This window comes from Andrena cerasifolii, chromosome 13, assembly GCF_050908995.1.
Source record: "Andrena cerasifolii isolate SP2316 chromosome 13, iyAndCera1_principal, whole genome shotgun sequence".
Taxonomy (NCBI): Eukaryota; Metazoa; Arthropoda; class Insecta; order Hymenoptera; family Andrenidae; genus Andrena; species Andrena cerasifolii.
This window is the reverse complement of record NC_135130.1, coordinates 975,238-994,622: the sequence shown is the minus strand read 5'-3', so window position 1 is coordinate 994,622 and position 19,385 is coordinate 975,238. Positions and strand designations below refer to the sequence as shown.

The 19,385-nt window shown below is 36.3% G+C and overlaps 1 protein-coding gene across 3 annotated transcripts in view; it reads right to left on the bottom strand.

Moving 5' to 3' along the window:
- LOC143375971 (metabotropic glutamate receptor 8) overlaps positions 1 to 18,468 on the bottom strand; it is a 233,205-nt gene extending 214,737 nt beyond the window's left edge. For all 3 annotated transcript variants that reach the window (XM_076825702.1, XM_076825704.1, XM_076825705.1), the window contains exon 1: positions 18,121 to 18,468. The gene's annotated coding sequence lies outside the window, so the exon portion shown is untranslated. The remainder of the gene's footprint in view (positions 1 to 18,120) is intronic.
- Between the last annotated feature and the right edge of the window lie 917 nt (positions 18,469 to 19,385).

The window sequence follows — 19,385 nt, the reverse complement described above, 5'->3', positions numbered from 1 at the left end:
GGGAATAATTAATAATTTATGAATCCTTTTAACCCGTGTTATTTTTTATATGACCATTCTTTAATAAAAATATATACTATTATGCATATATTTATGCATAAACACTGTTATATTGAATTGAAACACTTTTTTTATTACATCGTTCAAATCTTGCCAACAAAACAGTCTCATGTTACATTTTCCTCTCATTAAAAATATAACATAACGTAATAAATCTATAAATTAATGTTCTAAGTTATTTTAAATAAAAAGTATACCTAATATTTAAGATCTTATTATATATTTGTAATATAAATGTTATATTTTCAATCTTTAATAATATTTCCATAAAAATGATAGAACTCTGTTGGCATCAGAGTTCGGAGGGATTCGGCTGCACTGATGTAGGGGAAAACACGTACGGAAGCGGTGGTAATGTGTGCATGAACTGCGCCTGCGTCAGTCCCGCCCCCATTACCACCTCTCCTGTAGGTGTTTCCCCCTCCATTAGTGCAGCCGAATCCCTCCGAACTCTGGTTGGAATAATGCCTTTAGAAATCATCGCAGATCGATCGTCTTTTTTATGATAGAGGAATTTTACCGTTATATGTGTTTTTTAGTTGATAAACGTTAATATCGTTTTTGTGACTTTTGTAAAAAATATTTTCATATCCTTCGCTTCTTGTTCAAAATCATATTTTATACTGATCGAATGCTCATCTGGTCGTACACTTATCTCTCTAACGCTTGCGATTTTTACCGAACGCCAATTAAATTTATGTGACAAATCCTGGAATCAAATATTTCAGATTGCAGCTTTTCGTTAACAATATACTGATTATCAACTTTCGATTCTTTCATAAATCTACACCACTGTTGTTGCGTTTAGACCGATTTCTTTCTGCAGCACTGTTCAATACGGGCGTGCATTGAATCGCCGTCATTTCGTGTGTGACCAACTTCCAGAAATCTCTGTGTTATGTTTATTTCTAAATTTATAGCGGCCTTAACGAACATGCTAAAAACCATTTTATTACGGGTTTGTCCCCCGCAGTTATCACTATAGAGCATAAATTTTTTCACACCAGTTTTCGATTTATCATTAATGAATTCCCATAGGAATGATGCAATTTCGTTAGAGCCTCTACATCCAACTGTTTCATTCCAAACGTTGCACCAACCGCGATGACTGGCCATTTCGTAGATTGTAAAATTCCATACGCAATAATTTCTGCATGAAGTCGTCAACACTTTTTGTAAATCAAAGTTTATTGTGCAAACAGATGCACTCAGAACGGCACTTTGCTTATTAAACTTCATTAACAATCTCGCTTTTTTTATTGTTTAAGTGTAGTTTTTGGGTTTCTTCGTCCAGTGCTTTTTGTCTTTCTGAAATATTCGAGAACATTTCACATTGTTCGTACCTATCCTTTGTTGGCACGACAAATCCATAGTTATATTCCATAATAATTTTTTTTCTGTATATTTGTTATGTTGCAAATGTCGTTTCACCTATTATTTTCATTTTTTCCTTAAATAGCGAATACAATTTAGATATATTAACAAGGGCAGGACACCATGCGGTAGACACCGATTTTGATGAGCCATGGCACCATGGATCTATGTCGAAAATAAATAAATAGGTGTCCCAGCGTTTCTGCCAATGGGCCTTAATAATAGAAGTATTTACATGGAAATTATTCAAAGTTTCGTAGTGGCCGTGAGGTTTTAGTGGGTAAAAATCCCACACTACCCTGGCGCCCGCGGGAGATTCCCTTCTGGAGGCGTTGGGGTGCCTTTCGAAGATGTCTCCACGTTAAAAAAATACTTTATAAATTTTATTTTATAAATTATTTTTTTTATAATTTTTCTTTAAAGTGGAGACATCTTCAAAAGGCACCCCGACGCCTCCACAAGGGAATCTCCCGCGGGCGCCAGGGTAGTGTGGGATTTTTACCCATTAAAACCCCACAGCCTAAATATCTCTATTATTAAGGCCCATTGGCAGAAACGCTCGGACACCTATTTACTTATTTTCGACATATATCCATCGTGCCAAGGCTCATCAAAATCGGTGTCTACGACATGGTGTCCTCCCCTTGTAAGTCCTTCTTCTAAATATTTTCTACGTGTATTTTTCCTATAATAATGGGGAGAAGATATGTGGGCGCGAACAACTTGTTTTAAAATTTCTGGTACTGTAAAAAGTCCATTGCTATGTTTTCCTCGTTTATCACAGTCAATTACACGAGTACTATTTGTCAATTTGTTCTTTTTATCCGTTGTTCTGACCCATTCATACGAGATGTTCAAAGTATGAAGAAACATTTTCTTGCAAACTTTAGTGCTCCATCTCCACTTGGCAATGTAAAATAATGGCTGTAAACTTTTTTTTCGATTTCTTCTCGATATCAGAATCTGATTCGTCTACTTCGCACTGTGAAGCTATATTCGAAGGTGCCCATTTATTAATACGCTCCCATTGTTTACTATGGTCCAGGGGACTGCCACTCTGATTTGCGATTCTGGAACAGTGTTTCAACTGCCACCTAGGCAGTTCCAATTTTTTCGAACTAAAATTCAATATGGCCGTGATCACGTGTTCATGATTCATCAGGCTGGAACAAACACGTTCAGTAATTTAGTCGAGTAGCGAGTAATTTAGTAATTTACCATTGTTTTATTAAACTACTCAACCAAATTTTAGTGTCTACACACTGTAAATTATTAAATTACTTGCTACTCGACTAAAACACTGGACGTGTCTGAACCAGCCTGAACTGTGTATGCCATTGATATGCATTGCATGTGATTGATGCGAGCTAGTACCGTACGAAACCCTAAAAATCCTATCGATAAATAAATTTTATAAAATCAGTTTGACAGCAACAAGTATGTATATAGTTGAATATATATTTTTAATGTAGTATATGTAGAATATCTTTTTAAATTATGTTTTTTTATACAGTTATGTCACGACATATACTACATTAAAAATATACATTCAACTATATGCATACCTGTTACTGTCAAACTGATTTTATAAAACTTTTTTTTCGATAGGATTGTTGATAGGACTGATGTTTCTGTTCCAGCCTTTACAGACGAATCATGAACACGTGATCACGGCCATATTGAATTTTAGTTAAAAAAAATTGGAACTGCCTAGGTGGCAATTGAAACACTGTTCCAAAATCATAAATGAGAGTGGCAGTTCCCTGCTATGGTCATTAAGTTGCCAAAATTGTGAAAATGCTTTTATCCGGACATCGAGACTAATGTTTTCATAACAACGAATGCGACACTTGATATCACATCCATCACGCATTTTTCTAGCCATTATTAGCGATGTATTAATAAGTATTTATTGGTACTTTCATTCTTCCAATGCCTTCAGTTCCTGAATTACGTGCTTTCTTTGCTTTTACATCAATCCACGTGTGCTCATTTCGGTTTCTTTTTCGTGAAAGTGTTTATGTAAGATTTGTTCGCTTGCTATTTCGAACAATAAACTTGTCCGGAGACTCACTTGAACTCACATGATTAACACCATTTTCAGTAGTACTATTACTATTGCTTGCAACATTTTCATCAGAATCACTATTAATGAAACCGCTTGCATCTTTTTCGACAGCACTGTTATTCTAGCTATTATGTAAACGTTGAAGAATAATAATACCATTTGTCTCCTCCTCTGCGTCATCTTTACTACAATTTTCATTATTTGCTGTATAAGGAAATGCTGGCTATTCCACCATTCAAAATCTGTAATTTTTTATTTATTGAAGCATGTACTTAAAGTTAAATAAAGGCATTTTATAGTTTTATCAATGTACATGTTTATTTACTTATCATTGCCGTTGTCACTCACTTCACCAAGTAAACGTTAATTACGAAGTCAACGAACACGGAAGATACGAAACCACGTCGTAAATTAAATTAATTATAATTGGGAAATTCGGTAATGAAAAATGAGACGGGATATTATAATACGCTCGCGTCGGTAGCTATGTTGACACATATTGCTAACGTTTCGTAGTTATAATGCTCTTATTCGTTTTTGTTTTTGGCTTCCTTAACGACGAAATTGTCGTTGTTATTCGCAAAGCGTTTGCCTATAAACATCGAGACCATCAAGTGCGTTAACTTAAATACCGAAGCGATTTTTATTTAGTACTAGGTCGGTAATTTATTAAACATTAAATTGCAGTACTTAAATTATGTAGATTAAAATTTTCATGTGTTGTCTTTTGGAGATTAGAGGGAATTATTATTTATTAAACAATATTTTCAGCAGTTGAATTCTTTTAAACTGACCACGCGCTGAAACGCAATAGTTTCTGCAGTCTGCAATATAATCCAAATCGTGCTATTCTTCGTGATCAAACCGGATAATGTGCTAGTTTTCGCCGCAACAGTACGAAATGTGTGAAAAAGTCAAATATGTTAGTCTTCGCCGTGGAAGACCAAACGCGCTAATATTCGTCAGAAATGATGGAATGTGCTTGTTTTCGTGGCAAACTGAAACGTGCTGTTTTTCGTAAGAAAAATAAAACGTGCTAAGATCAATGTCCCGATTTCTGCTCAGTACGCATATTTTTCATTTAATGTAAAAAGTTAAATATTATATTAGTTGTAAAAAAAATATTTTTATTAGTACGGTATTTCGGAAGAAAATGCTACGGCCCGCTGCTCAATAGATGGCAGTATTTTAAGAGAAATAAATTTAATAAGTGTGTCCGTCGTAAAGAAACGTGATTTGAGCGATTCCGTTGTGATCGTCAGTTGCACGTGAACGCTGCGATTTTACTAAAAAAAACTTACTGAATCTTTAATATTTGCGCCAAAGTTTGGTTTTACCGTACTCAGTACGGAAAGATGAAAAGAAAACTAGAATTAAGAATGAGAAAGATGAAGAGAAAGCTAAACTAAAAAAAACTGAAAGATGAAGAGAAATCTAAAATGAAAAAACTGAAAGAAGAAGCTGCCCTAAAAAGGAGCAAGAAAAGAAAAATTAAAAAGGAGACAAAAAGCGTCGAATAGTACTTACTTAACTACAGTTGCTTATTCCGTTGTAGGTTTGCATTTTATATTGGCAATTTGAAAATTATATTCGTTTCAGATTTTGTTAAAAATATTTTATATTTTTGTAATTAAGAGACATTTTAAAACTTTAAATAATTTTGTTTATTTGTGTTGTCGAAAATATAATTATAGACATTTCAATTGGAAGATAAATCGCTTGGATATTTAAGCAGAAACTGGGTCACGCTCGTGAGCAGAAATGCGAGCATTTTCGTTTTTACTGAGCAGAAATAGGGACATTTTATACTTCATATTAAATCGAATATTATTAGGTTAAACTGTTTTTAAAAATACTTCTTATTTATTTTGTGTGTAAAGGGGAGGTTAAATATTACGTCTAATAAGTTGTTTTGTCGATTGTTGCATAAATAAATAATAAAAAACTATTTTTACGAACTCTTACATGATTAGAAATAGGAACATTGTCCTTTCTTTTCGTAACGCACGTCGTAATTTTGTATGAAGTTTCGCCGAATCGTGTGTCGTCATCGCAGCTTCTTTGAGGTGAATGACCCCGTGCGACACAGGCTTTGACTACTACTGCTCTCTCACCCGAATGATTTCTTCCGCGTGCACCGGTGCCCAGCAGGTTGCCGGGTCTCAGGCGGGATATACCAAATCTTTAAACGCTTATAGGGTAATTGCGGGAGAGATGCCGCACTGGGAGAGACGCCGCACCTTCGGTATTTCAGGATTATCGGTAATAAAATACGACACCGTCGATTTTATTTGTTTTAAGCTGTTCGTTTAGGTTAGATTAATAAGCGAAAACGTGTTTCCATTTTTACTTTTAAAGATTTTGCTATTTTTTGGGGGTAAGCCTACCGCACTTTCCCTCAATAGTTATAAGTCGAGTTTATTTTTGCTACCGTAGTAGTTAAACATTCATAGTTTTTCGTGATATAACTTTTGTAATACGTTAAAGGAACTCTGTAGAATATTTCTCGGCCGGAATAGGTCATATTCGACATAGTACTTGGAAATACGAAAGTGCGACGCCAGCGCCTCTACCGGGCATTTGGGGTAGATGCCGCACTTTTATGCGCACTGTATCAGAAGGTACCAAAGTCAACTAAATGTTGCTTTCAATGTTAAAAATACAAACAGAGTGTCGAAAATAGATACCGCGATATCTCAAGGCAAATTATTTAGTTTTTAATGACAAAGCTGATAATCCAAACATATTTGTGGGCTTTTTACTCGTTTTTCACATTTCATTTTTATTTTATGTGTAATGAATATGGAAGGAAGAATTAAATTTAGAAAAGCAGAAATAATATCTGTACTTATTCATTTTTCCAATTTTATTGTATTTTATAACTGTATAAATTAAAAAAATCTTTCATTTTACTTTGTTTTTACTTTTTTTTAAATAAAAAGTTAAAATTAACAAGTTTAAATGGAAAATTAAACGTTTTTCGAAATGCGGCACCACTCCCGCACGTGCGACGTCTCTCCTTAAAAATGGATGTTTTTAGTTTCAATTTTTTAAGGGTGACATATATTAAAATTTTGATTTTCTTTAATGCTAGTAGTAGGACAATATGTTCAACTAATGATATGTATTCTTGGAACAAATTTTCGTTGCAAAATTTAGACACGGTGACAATTTTGCGTAAGGTGCGGCAACTGTCCCACAATTACCCTAATTACAAAATGAAGGATCAACTGCAATTTCGTCAGTCTTTCTTTTCATCTTATTTTGACGTCTAGAATCGCCCCTTAAATTTTCACTCACATGTAGGCTAACACCGTGTATGTATATATATGTGTGTGTGTGTAATTAAAAATGTCCCATTCTCTGTCAAAATCATTCTGAAAGTAGCAAAATATCTTGGTTGTGTTATATACCGAATAAAACTTTCGAGAATTTACTTTTATTGTCTGGAGTGTGACTCAATAATGCGTAGCAAAGGGTTGGACATTATTTGAATACATTCTGTTTCGAATAATATTCGAATAAAATGAAATTATTCGAGAATAACGAATAATATTTTATTCTGAGAAAAATTTATTCGAATAAATCGGTAAATTGGTAAATATGTTCTGGTCATCATGAGGATGGGTAACATAGGAAGATAGTGAACGTGGGTGGATGTTAGTTTCTCACATTTTTCTATTTTTGTATTTGTCATTTCTGCGAAATGAAGAAAATCGAATTTGAAAATTACCCGCCAATAAGAAGGCAGTTCTTGTTTTATTTGGCTCGGAAAACTTCTGAGCGTTAGATTCATTTTAACGCCGAGACTAATTGTGATAATCCTAAGTTTGCGAGTAAAATTTCTACCAACACACAAGTCGGTAATTATGTCCCTTTCTTGCGAAATCTAATAACAGTCTGTACGACAAATCGAATGTTGGAATTCCAGCCTGGGACCTTCCCAGTGGAAAAGCTGGGAGAAAGTCAGACTCAGCGGCAGCGTCGCGGGGGGGACCGTAGGACCTCGTCGCATCGCTAGGACGCGGGGACTCCCTGTCTGTCGCGTCGCTAGGACGCGGAGATTCCCTGTCTGTCGCGTCGCTAGGACGCGGAGACTCCCTGTCTGTTGCGTCGCTAGGACGCAGGGACTCCCTGTCTGTCGCGTCGCTAGGACGCGGGGACTCCCTGTCTGTCGCGTCGCTAGGACGCGGGGACTCCCTGTCTGTCGCGTCGCTAGGACGCGGGGACTCCCTGTCTGTCGCGTCGCTAGGACGCGGGGACTCCCTGTCTGTCGCGTCGCTAGGACGCGGGGACTCCCTGTCCGTCGCATCGCTAGGACGCGGGGACTCCCTGTCTGTCGCGTCGCTAGGACGCGGGGACTCCCTGTCTGTCGCGTCGCTAGGACCCGAGAACTCCCTGCGTTTTGTAATGTACGCATATACCGTAAAATATATTTGAGACATTATACTCGCGCTCGTGTTTACTGAGCATTTGCCACATCCTTTCCGACATTACTTTTACAAATCAGTCTACCGTGTTACAATTAATAGATTTAAGTTAACACTCGAACCGAGACTGTTTCGCTCGGCATCGTCGCTATTGGGGCGGCCGTAGTCAAAATTAATAACGTGTTGTAAGTGCTGTATGCCGCGATAGCTAGAAGTGTTTATGAGTTTTTTCTCTATATTCTGCATTGTGGGAACCTCCTCCATCGAGCGCAACGACTATAAATCAAAATTTTACACTACAAAATCAATAATTGTTGCAAGCCATGCCAGAGCCATAAGAACGCGATCGCTCTCTAGATAATCAAGGTATGATGTATGATCTGGATGTTCAATTTGAACTATCATTATAAAATTGATGTACATATACGCTTCGTATACGGACATCAATTTACGTTACGCGTATATGCTTCGACCAGGGAACATGTATTGCGCCATATGTGCATTCCTCGAGCTTTGATCATCAGAGTTCTCAGGCAAACCGTAAAAGTTTTGCAATCACTTGCGTGATAGTCTTGAACTTCGGAAAGAAATGAGCACATGTAACCATTCGAGGTCCTTCTTTCTCAACATCTCAACCAATCATGAAGCAGCCTAAGACAAAATTCTGCTCTGATTAGCTGATCGGAAACAACAAACGCGGGATGTGCCTTATCGGAAGTGTACCAACCCTTTTCTCTGGGCACATTCGAGAACGTTGGGCTGCGACATTCTTCGACGTACAATCGCGAGATTCGTGTTTAACCTTTAGAGGGTTGGCTCCTATAGTGACCACCTAAGAATTTGGATACTTTGCCGGCCATTTTGGTGGTGTATATGCATAAATTTTATGTAAATAAAATTCACAATTTCAATGAAAAAATCCCGGCCCTCTAGAGGTTAAAGGCGGGGTCCCATCTATGCAACTGCGCGCCACGCACTCTTTTTTCGATGCGCAGGCCGATTTGGCGCAAAATCACGTTCCCAATGGGGCAACTGTGCGCCACGCACGGGTCATTTTTGCAACCTCCGACCACTTTGCAGCACTTGAAAGGGTCGACTTCTACGACGAGGCGCGCGAAGTGGTTGAGCTAGTGCTTTTGCGTACTTTATGTCAGAGTGTGTACTGCTCGACACTATTTTTTACCGATTGGTCACGCGAAAAGTTAAACGAAATTTATGTAGAATAAACATCTGCTACATAGATGGCATTGTTTGAAATTATCAGTTATTAGAAGAAGATGGCGTATTATTTCAAATTAAAAAATCAGTAAACAATTGATTATTCAAAGCCACAAACATTATCGCAAAAAAATGTGTCGCAATAAATTAGCTCTCGTTATAAGTTTTTTAAAGTTGTATGCAAATTTCGTGTATTCAAATTGTTTTCTCTGTCGTATTTGCTTCTTGCATCATTTTTAAGAAGATTGTATTTGTCTTTTCTTGGGCATTTATTTTTCAATTAATGTTTATTTAATTATATATTCGGCAAAAAATAGCTCACTACTTGCTCCATTTCATTTTCTTATTTCTCACACTATACTATTCAATTTCAATTTTAATTTTGTCTGTATAATAATAGTAGAAGTGCTATGTTTTACGGTTCACATTATTTTTATTCTTTCTTTCCTTGAGCAGTAGGTACTGGCAGAAGCACTTAAATACTAGGCGGGAAAGGCGAAAGCGATGAGCCTATATACAGTATGTAAAATATATAAAATATAAAAATTAATAAATCAGAATTTTGGTGAGTCAAAAATATAATTTGTAATATGAATTGTTTCATTCTTCCTAAGTGGCAATTGGGACCTGACATGGGGGCGGGGCCTAACCAAAGTGGCGCCGATATGGGTACAAGATACACGTGTTGTATATGCAGTATTGTAGTTATTTGCGAAAATGTTTCTTTCTATGCAAAGTATATGTGATTGGGCAGGTTCATATCCTGCCCAACGGAATTTTATGCAACGAGCGCTTCTTCTTTCGCCACCAGATGTCATGGTGACCTATGTCAGACCCCAATAATCTCCAAGTGTCTGCATAGACCGTAGAATTCTCCCTATTGGAGATATTTCCACTTTGTAAAATAGAATTGTAATACGTCACAAATTTTGCGACCGAATTGTTCCTTCACACATTATATGACAATTTATACTAGTATTCCAAATCCTGTATTCCTCATATTTCATTGCATTTTATTTTATTTTAGTATACTTTCATTTGAACTAAACAATACTGTTATTGACCACTTTTCTCTCATCCTATTTTCCTAAGTTGCCTGAAATTATAATAGCCTCCAGCAATTGACGAGTTGATCTTAGTGAAAGGGGCTGTATGGGGCTAGAGCGTATTCAGATTTAACTACCCCTCACCCTCGAGCTAAGGTAAAAATAAAAATATACTTGTTGTTTCAAGTCTAGATAGTTCTAACTCAACGGACACTTTTGTTGTAATTAATAACGTTCATACAGATGTATATGCAGGTAATATTTATAAATATTTTGACATACTTATGATTGATATAATCATAGGCTTTGTACACAGGTATTTGTGAACATTTATCGACAGACACAACTTTCTCAAATCGTTTTCAGCACTTTGACAAATATGAAAGAATAGCTTGTAAGGGTATTGTACAGGTTTGAAGTAAAATACCAATAAATATCAAACGCTACTTTCTCAAATCGTTGGATGTGACGTATCGACCCAACGCCACTGCTGGCTCTGTTGCCCATTTTAACTCCCCTAAATTCTTTCCTCTAGGAAGCCTTGAAAGATGACATTTATAACGAAATGCCAACAACAGTAGAGAATATGGAGCAACGACTCATTTCTGTACATACTGAAGTAGACGGCTGAACAAACGATCCTCTGGTTCTGCTTCGTAGAGTAAAAAAGTCTGCCTCCGTATGGCTATATTATCCTATCGATCATACTTTTACGACCGAAATAAAAGATACGTTAATCCGTATAAACAATTCAAGTAAATTCGAAATCCTTTCCGCGCATCCACTTACAAAAACTATATTTACTATCTCGCACCCCTTTTGAAATCATACGATTTTTGCAAATATCTTTCGACATACAAAATAAGTTAACAATAAACAATACACCGAGCTTTAACTCTATCTGTAACCACTACTTGTAATTAATAAATGTATTTCTTACTATTTTTCACAGGAATTTTCTATCATGAGCATAGCATAAAAGATGAATAGAATAACACAAAATCTGTGTGACGTGTATTCATTACTTTTTGAAGAATCCTTAATAAAATTACTCACAAGGGAAGATCCCGAAGCCGAAAATTCAAAAAATTCTGAAACTTTGTGAATATGTAGGGGATTTCCTCCTGATTACAACGCAATTTTTTTTACTGCCAAAAATTCACTCGAAGGGGTTGAAATGAACCCCTGAAAATTCGGCTATTTTCTGATTTTGTGTTATAACTCGCGAACTGTAAGAGATAGGAAAAAAGTTTCAAGACAAAAGTTACTTCTTTTAATTAGATCTATCATTTGGTAAAAAAATTATTTTACAGTTCACGAGTTGTAACACAAAATTGGAAAATAGCCGAAATTTCAGGGGTCAATTACACCCCCTTAGAGCGAATTTCGGCAGCAAATCAAAATTGCGTTATAGTGAGGAGAAAATTCCCTTCATATTTACAAAGTTTCAGAATTTTTTCAATTTCCGGGTTCGGGATGTTCACTTGTCAGTCACACACACATGCCAGTGCTCATGTATTAAGGTAGTTCCTAACCAACTGTGTTAGTCAAATTAGAGTTGGGTAATAACCGATAAATATAAAGTAGTATGATACTATAGAAATAATAATAATAATTTTTAACATCATGTATATATATTTTGACAAGTTCAACGTTAATATAAATATTTGTAATACGAAAATAGAATATTAAATTGGTTAGCGTAGTGAATTGGAGCAGCATATCTGACAACGTCGCATTCATTCGGAGCGTTTTTTACAACCAAAATGTCAGAAAAAATGTCCATATGAATGTGATTCGTCGTTCGCTATTTAAATGTCTAAACATATCGAATGTGCGACGTTGCCACGTTGACTGTTCTACGTTGTTTCTACAAAATTTGCAGGTTAACCTATATTTTCTGGGCATTCACGAAGAAACCACGTGTACAGTTTTGCAGAAATTAATAAATTCATTTCCTGACATTTCGATCTACTTTTGTCTCAATTTCACTTCTTGAATATAGTTTTCCTGTTTCAGAAGGAAAAAAAAATTATAACCCTACTTTTTTCGACTCTGCCATGTGCCACTGTGTTTAATTAACAATTTCTCGATAACTATGTGGTAAATCGATTTTAAACTTTGTACAAGGGTTTCTTGTGTACCAAATTAGTTTCGAACGAAATTTGAAAGGAATCCTGAATTTGGTAGATTATTCAGGAACTACCTTAACAACGGCTCCTGATGCGGGATGTTGCGAAATGTAACAGAGCACAAACCAAGTGTGCACTAATGCAATAAAACAATAATGTTTATCACGGTGATACAATATCTGTTTTCTATTCAACTACCCACACAAGAACACACATCCCTGGAGCTGTGATATCAGACAAATATTGACCGAATACTACACCAACGTTAGTCACATTATTGACGCATTGACCAATTGCTGTACTATTTACCTGCAACCATACTTCATCGTCAGTTAATAAAGATAAGTAGAACGTTACTACCTTTATTCTATCCGCATAACATTTTTCATGTAACGCGAACTGCAGCATTTGCAACGATTTACGAGGTATTCCAACGTTCCTTTCTTCCAGCGTTACGCCATTCGACAAAGTTACCAAGTCCCGAAGTATGTAGTAGTTTGCTCAGCACAGTGGTTACATTGGGGTGAGTATCGTTCAATAATCGAACATTGGCGAACGGAATCATTTCTGAAGCTATTACTACTTACATTTGAAAACACGCGGTGTACTCCTACGGATTCTTTTATCTTTTGTACGCGCGTCGAGCAGTGTACTTTTACTTTGCAATAATTATATTCGGCGGTGCAGCTCAAACACACCACGCATCGCGACTAGACGGGAGTGTACAAAGTTCGTTGTGCTTCTCGTAACGCGTCGCTCGATCCGGTGCGAATCGAATGTACTCGGTTAAATTCACTTTTTAGGCACCGCGCGTGTTTGTTCTTTAAAATTACACTGAAATTCCACCACACCCGACTGTTAGCACAACGAAGCCAGTTTCATCTTGATTTTCACTCACTTCGCTTAAAAAGAGGACGCAGGCATCGATTACGTTGATAGGCAATTTATTAACTAAAATGTTTCAAAGTGATTATTCCAGGTAAACATTTCTAACGTAAATATTCTGTCACCCTTGTATTAAAAAGAAATTATTTGCGATTGCAAATTACGACCGACGTACTTTTTACTGCGGGTTACTTTGTACTATTCTAAAGGGAAATAATTATCGTCGAGCACAAGGACGCAGGCTGGGGAGGTATTATCTAGATTTGAAGAAATGCTTGCTTAAATGCGCCACTACCGCATTCACTGCCATTTCCACGCACTTTTAGCAAATTTCACGATTGTGCGATGGTATTTGATGTGCGCATTTGTCGAAGCTGTGACTTTGTGCGTAAAGTTGGTGATAAATCTGATAGAATCGATAGTTGGAAATTACTGATCGTTCACTTACGTTAAAGTTCACGGGGTGTATAATCGAATTTCAATTGCAAGCTGTTACGGAATTTACAATTAATTAGGAGCGAACACGAGCTCGCGTTCCATTGCCATTTCAAAACAATTGGCATTGCCCGTTGCACTGTGTTCAGAAAATGATTACGTAATGCATAGACTATTCACGTAGAAATTAAGTTTCGCTGAATGAATATGCACTTTCAGTGTACTCAAGGGAAAACCAACAAAAACTTTGATAGGCTAATTAGGTATATTTAAGGATGAACTTCAGTAACATTAAAAATAAGCGAAAATCTTTGAAAACTGGAGGAATGAATCCTTATGCAATAGTAGAACCCCCTGCGAAATTTCAGAAAAATTGATTCGGTAGTTTTTAAGTTATTTAACTTATGGGAAAATGCAATATCGAGAAATATAGCTGCAAAATTAAAAGTGAAATGATAGCCGCAAGTGTTTGAAATCTTGTGAGCAGAAAGATCAAACACTGAGCAAAATTTTCACAAAAATACCGAACAATTGATTCGATATTTTTTTTTTAAATGACAAAAAATGATACGGAAACTTGCGCTTTCAGGTATATTCCAACAAACAAGTGTTTCATAAAAGATCACATAAGGCGAATGTCCCAATTTCTGCTCATGGCCCCATTTCTGATCATTTCGTATTTTTCTTCTTATTATATGTGTTACGTCTGTACTATAGTTGCAACAAAATAATTCTAAATTAATTAAACATTTACGCGAGTGTTGCACGAGCTTGGGGCAATACATACATCGCTATTTTTCATCAGCAGAAATACGGACATTTGGAGGATTATATATTTAATTACAAATTACTAATAGTTAAACATCTTGAAATATCTTTCTGAAATAGTTTTTGAATTGGTTGATTTATTATTAAAGAATTAATCAATTACTCTGCAAATTTTCATCACAAACAAATTTTTTACACCTTCTTTATGACGAGTTACCTCTTAAATCAGCTGAAATTGGGAGATTCACCTTATTCAATGAATTAATAAAATAAAATAAAAAGGAAGAGCGAATTCAAGTGAATGCGCGATAAAAATACACCATTGCCATTTCTGACTAGTTCTCATCACAGGAAAAAGCTTTATTAATATCTTGGAGATTGATTAGCTTTTGGGTAAAATTGTCACTGAAATTCATCCTTAAAGACAATTCATACGATGTTTTCAAACGTATAAACGTACTAACTGTTGTTCGTGTAGTCTGCTAATAGTAATTGTTCAAGAATTAAGTAAGAGTAAAATGTGACAGACACTTCAATTTATAAATTATTAGTTAATTTAACATTTGATTAAGAACGAAATGTTATGTGGTAATTCTAGATACCAGGGAACACAAATCTGTAAATATTATTGAGGAATTTTCAAACTTGAATAACCATGCTGCACTTCTTTGTTTCCTATGGAAAAAGTTAATTCGCTAAACTATTCGTTACATTATCATGTAAGTGGCAGCGCATGCGTACAATTGAATCATTATGAATTTTAAAAATCAATAAAAGAAATTAATTCACTTACTTAAAGATGTGTAGATTTGGAAATGTAAATATGTATGTAGACCATAGTCACAAGTAACGAAAATTAATCTCTAATGACTAGTACACGAATGTGACTTTAACTCGGCGGGAGGCGCTACTGGGTAAAATTTACCACAGAGGCGCTAGTTACGAAAATATGAAGAGTGTTTGAGTTTTTGTTACAATTTTTTAAAGAACTTTAATAAAGATTTTAGGATATTTCATAAATTTTGTTTGATTCTTAAAACACTGTACTTTAATAAAAAAATTACAAAGTTAAAAAAAAAATTCTGAAACCGTGGTTTTTTACGTTTCAATTTAGGGTATTTTTGACCCGGTAGCGACAACCTGTGTTACAATATGGGGTGCGCCTTCCGCCGGGTTAAACTTGTAGAGATAAAAAAACTTGCTTCTGTTTATTATCTACTATCATCGTTAGCATTCTAACTGTACTCTGTCCTATAGTAAAAATCAGTTGAATAAAAACTTTACTCAAGAGTTTCTAACTTTGTGAGAGAAATTTTAACTATTGATTTTGCAAGGTCGAGCTGTATTGTGGTGTTCCGATAGTCCTTATTATTTCAATGGAAATTCAATTTTTATCAATTTATTACGCAAGTACAATTGTGTACACCATTCAACAAATTACTAAACAGTTAAAATTAGCAACGAGTTATTCATATTTTCAATTTACTTTATTCATATACATTTTTTATTATGCATGTTCAATTACATATTACTGCCGCCCTACTATTTCATTTACGAATTTATATTTCATTTATTCCATTGCATTTATTATATGTCTAATAGGGCGGAGCGATACTATACAGGCGAAAATTTAAATTTCAATTTTTAGTTGGCCTGGGTGCGGGATAGTTGTCTTTTAACTAACCAAACACAACTGTAAAAAAAATTGGAAAAATATTCATGTCTGCAGGTTCCTTTTTCTCCTAAATAATCATATAATAATTTTAATTATCATATAAATAATCGTATAATAATTTTTAAGAGAAAAAGGAATCTACAGACATGAATATTTTCCAAATTTTTTTTACAGTTGTGTTAGGTTACTCAAAAGACAACTATCCCGCACCCAGTCCAACTGAAAACTCAAGTTTAGATTTTCGCCTATATAGTATGATTATATAATCATTTTTAGGAGAAAAAGGAACCTGCAGACATGAATATTTTTCCAATTTTTTTTTTACAGTTGTGTTTGATTAATCAAAAGACAAATATCCCGCACCCAGACCAACTGAAAATTCAAATTTAAATTTTCAAAATGTAAAAAATAAGATTCACATTGTGAATTTTTACATTTTTAAGAGAAAAAGGAACCTGCAGACATGAATACTTTTCCAAATTTTTTTTACAGTTGTGTTTGGTTATTCAAAAAACAACCATCCCGCACCCAGGCTAACTGAAAATTCAAATTTAAATTTTCCGCTCCGCCCTAATGCCTAATCTCCCTTCACCTGTAGAATAGCACTCGGGCGTTGCATTTACCTATTAGTATCCACGACACGTTCTTATTAATCTCGTTTTCTTTCTTTGCAAGTACATTTTGGGTATATGTTATAATCGTTAAATAAATCAAGTCTATGATTCGTAAATTTTAAAATCGTTTTACGTATATACATACATATGAATGAGAGAGTAATATATGCAAAAGTTAAGCAGAAGGTAAGTGAAAGACGGTGCTATGACAAGTCGACATAAAATTATAAGGAGTGTTACTGTTTAAAAAAAAAAGGGTGGTCATGTAAATTTGGTTTCAATAAAGTAATCGCAACTACTGAAAAACGAAATAACAACTATTTAGTTAAATTATCTAACATCGTCTAATAATTTATCTACTACTAAAATATTCTAACTTCTACTCCAAATGCTAAGTTTGTACCACTACTCTCTGTTGCGTAAAATGGAAAATAGTAAATCGAAATTGGGTTAAATAGTTGACAAATCGAAATAGTACTTAATTCCCCCCCAGGAACTCGACGCTAACTGCGATTCAGGATTAAAGATCGTGCGAAATTAAAGTGCTATCGTTCTTACTACTTCCACATGTTGCCTTAGATAATTTTATTATTAATTTTACCGAGACTCTTTCATTCTGTCTACAAATGGACGCGTTAACTGCTGTTAAAAAATTGATTACCATACTTTGCTGTTGATATTAAAAAAATCTTATGTAATCGAACGGAAAGGGTAGTTCAAAGTACACGCTATACACAGTAGCTCTAGCACATACCGTCCACGAACTTTTAGTTTCAACAGCTTGAAGTCAATGCCACGTTTATGAGAGGAAATTGAACTTTCACAAACGGCAAACGAAATTCGGTGTATTTTTATTCCGAATTTAAAGCTGCTAATTAAAGTACGTTCGTGAAGTTAATTAACCGATCAGCCAGCACTTGCCCCGAACAGTACTCAAAATTGGAAATTGTTTGTCAAATTTAAACGCTCTTAGAGTGCACGGCGTACGCTCGATTGAGCTCGCGATTACTTAAATGTCAGAAATTCCATCGATAGTAACAAGCCGAGACTAATCCCGCAACAGATCCGGCACAATGAGGAAACGTGCTCGAGAGCAGAAGGGTAGGGTAAAAATCCTCCTGACAGAAGTTCGGGAAGCGGAATCCCAGTGTACACAAAACAATGACGGAGCATGAAAGAAATCTGCTTCTCCGTGTTCGAGGCCTTTCGCATGGAAATATCGAAAGGGGTGGCAAGACACGCGTATGGTATTTACTATTTTCCATCGCGATAGCTCGGCTTTGTCGGTACGACTTCCGTATGGATATTATTTCCGGCGAAGCTCGAGAATTATGGTCACAGTCACTACCAGGCGAAAAGAAGGATAGAAGGGCAGCTACTACGAAATATGAACGTTTCTTTCGACGTGAACGTACGCTGATCGTCCAGGATGCCGGCGTCGCTGCTGACGTTGACGACGCTGTCCTGCCTACCGTTTCGGGAAGGTGGGGAAGGAAGGAAAAGCTGCTCTTTTTCGCTGTGGCGCGCTCTTTCTCTTCCCCACTTTCTCTATTTCTCACACCCACCCTCTCTCTCTCTCTCACTATCTCTCACTTCCGCACTCTCTCTCTCTCTTTCTCTCTCTCGCTCTCTTTCTCTCTTTCTCCCTGTTTCACCCTGTCGTTCGTTCTTTGTCACTGAAACACGGGAAACAACATAGCCGCTACGTCGTCCGCGAAAGGGTTCCGACGAGGCAGAAGCGACGCGACCACAAACGCGACACCGGTACCACGGGGTGGACTGAAGTCCCTACGAGCGCCGATCAGATTCTTATAGCCTGGCGTTGGGGCGCAAGCGCTCGTCGAGCTCCGCCGTCTAGGGATGGGCCGGTACGTTTCGAAAAGAGGTGTTGATCCTCTCCTCTCGACCGATCGACTTTTCATCGCAGGATGAGCCACGAAAACAGCTCGCGATAACTTTTTCTTACGCCTCCGATACTTTCTCATATTTCCCTCCGACGCCGAATCGGGGACAGACTTTTCGCTCCATCTGCTCAACGATATTGCCCTCGATCCCCGCGTTGCGTTCAATGTTATTGTAGAAACTGCAACAGCCACATGGTGTTCCGGAACGAACAAGTAATGTGGTAAACGTGAATTTAACTATTTAGCTCTGTGTATTAAGGCTGCTGGAGTACTCGAATATTTGAATAGCTTGAAGTTCGGACCGAGCCGGGACCAGGGCTGGAACTACTCGAATAATTTAATATTCGAATATTTTACAAGTATTCGAGTAGCTTGAAGTTCGGACCGAGTCGAGACCAGGGCTGGAACTACTCGAATAATTTAATATTCGAATATTTTACAAGTATTTGAATACTACGAATAAACTTCGAATATTTGAGTATTCGAATGTTATTATTAGAATACTATTCGAATACTGATGTATTCGAATGTTATTATTAGAATACTATTCGAATACTGATGTATTCGAATACTGATGTATTCGAATACTGCTGTATTCGAATAGTATGGTGTGAAGTAGGGATGGGATTAAGTTCAATATGTACTCATAAATCCGAGTCAATTCCAATACAAAAGTTTCACTTCATGGGGTTCGAATAGTACTCATAAGAGCTGGCGTTTCATTCTATACACTTCAAAAGAACTTGGATTATAGAAGCCGGTTTCGAACCTCAGAA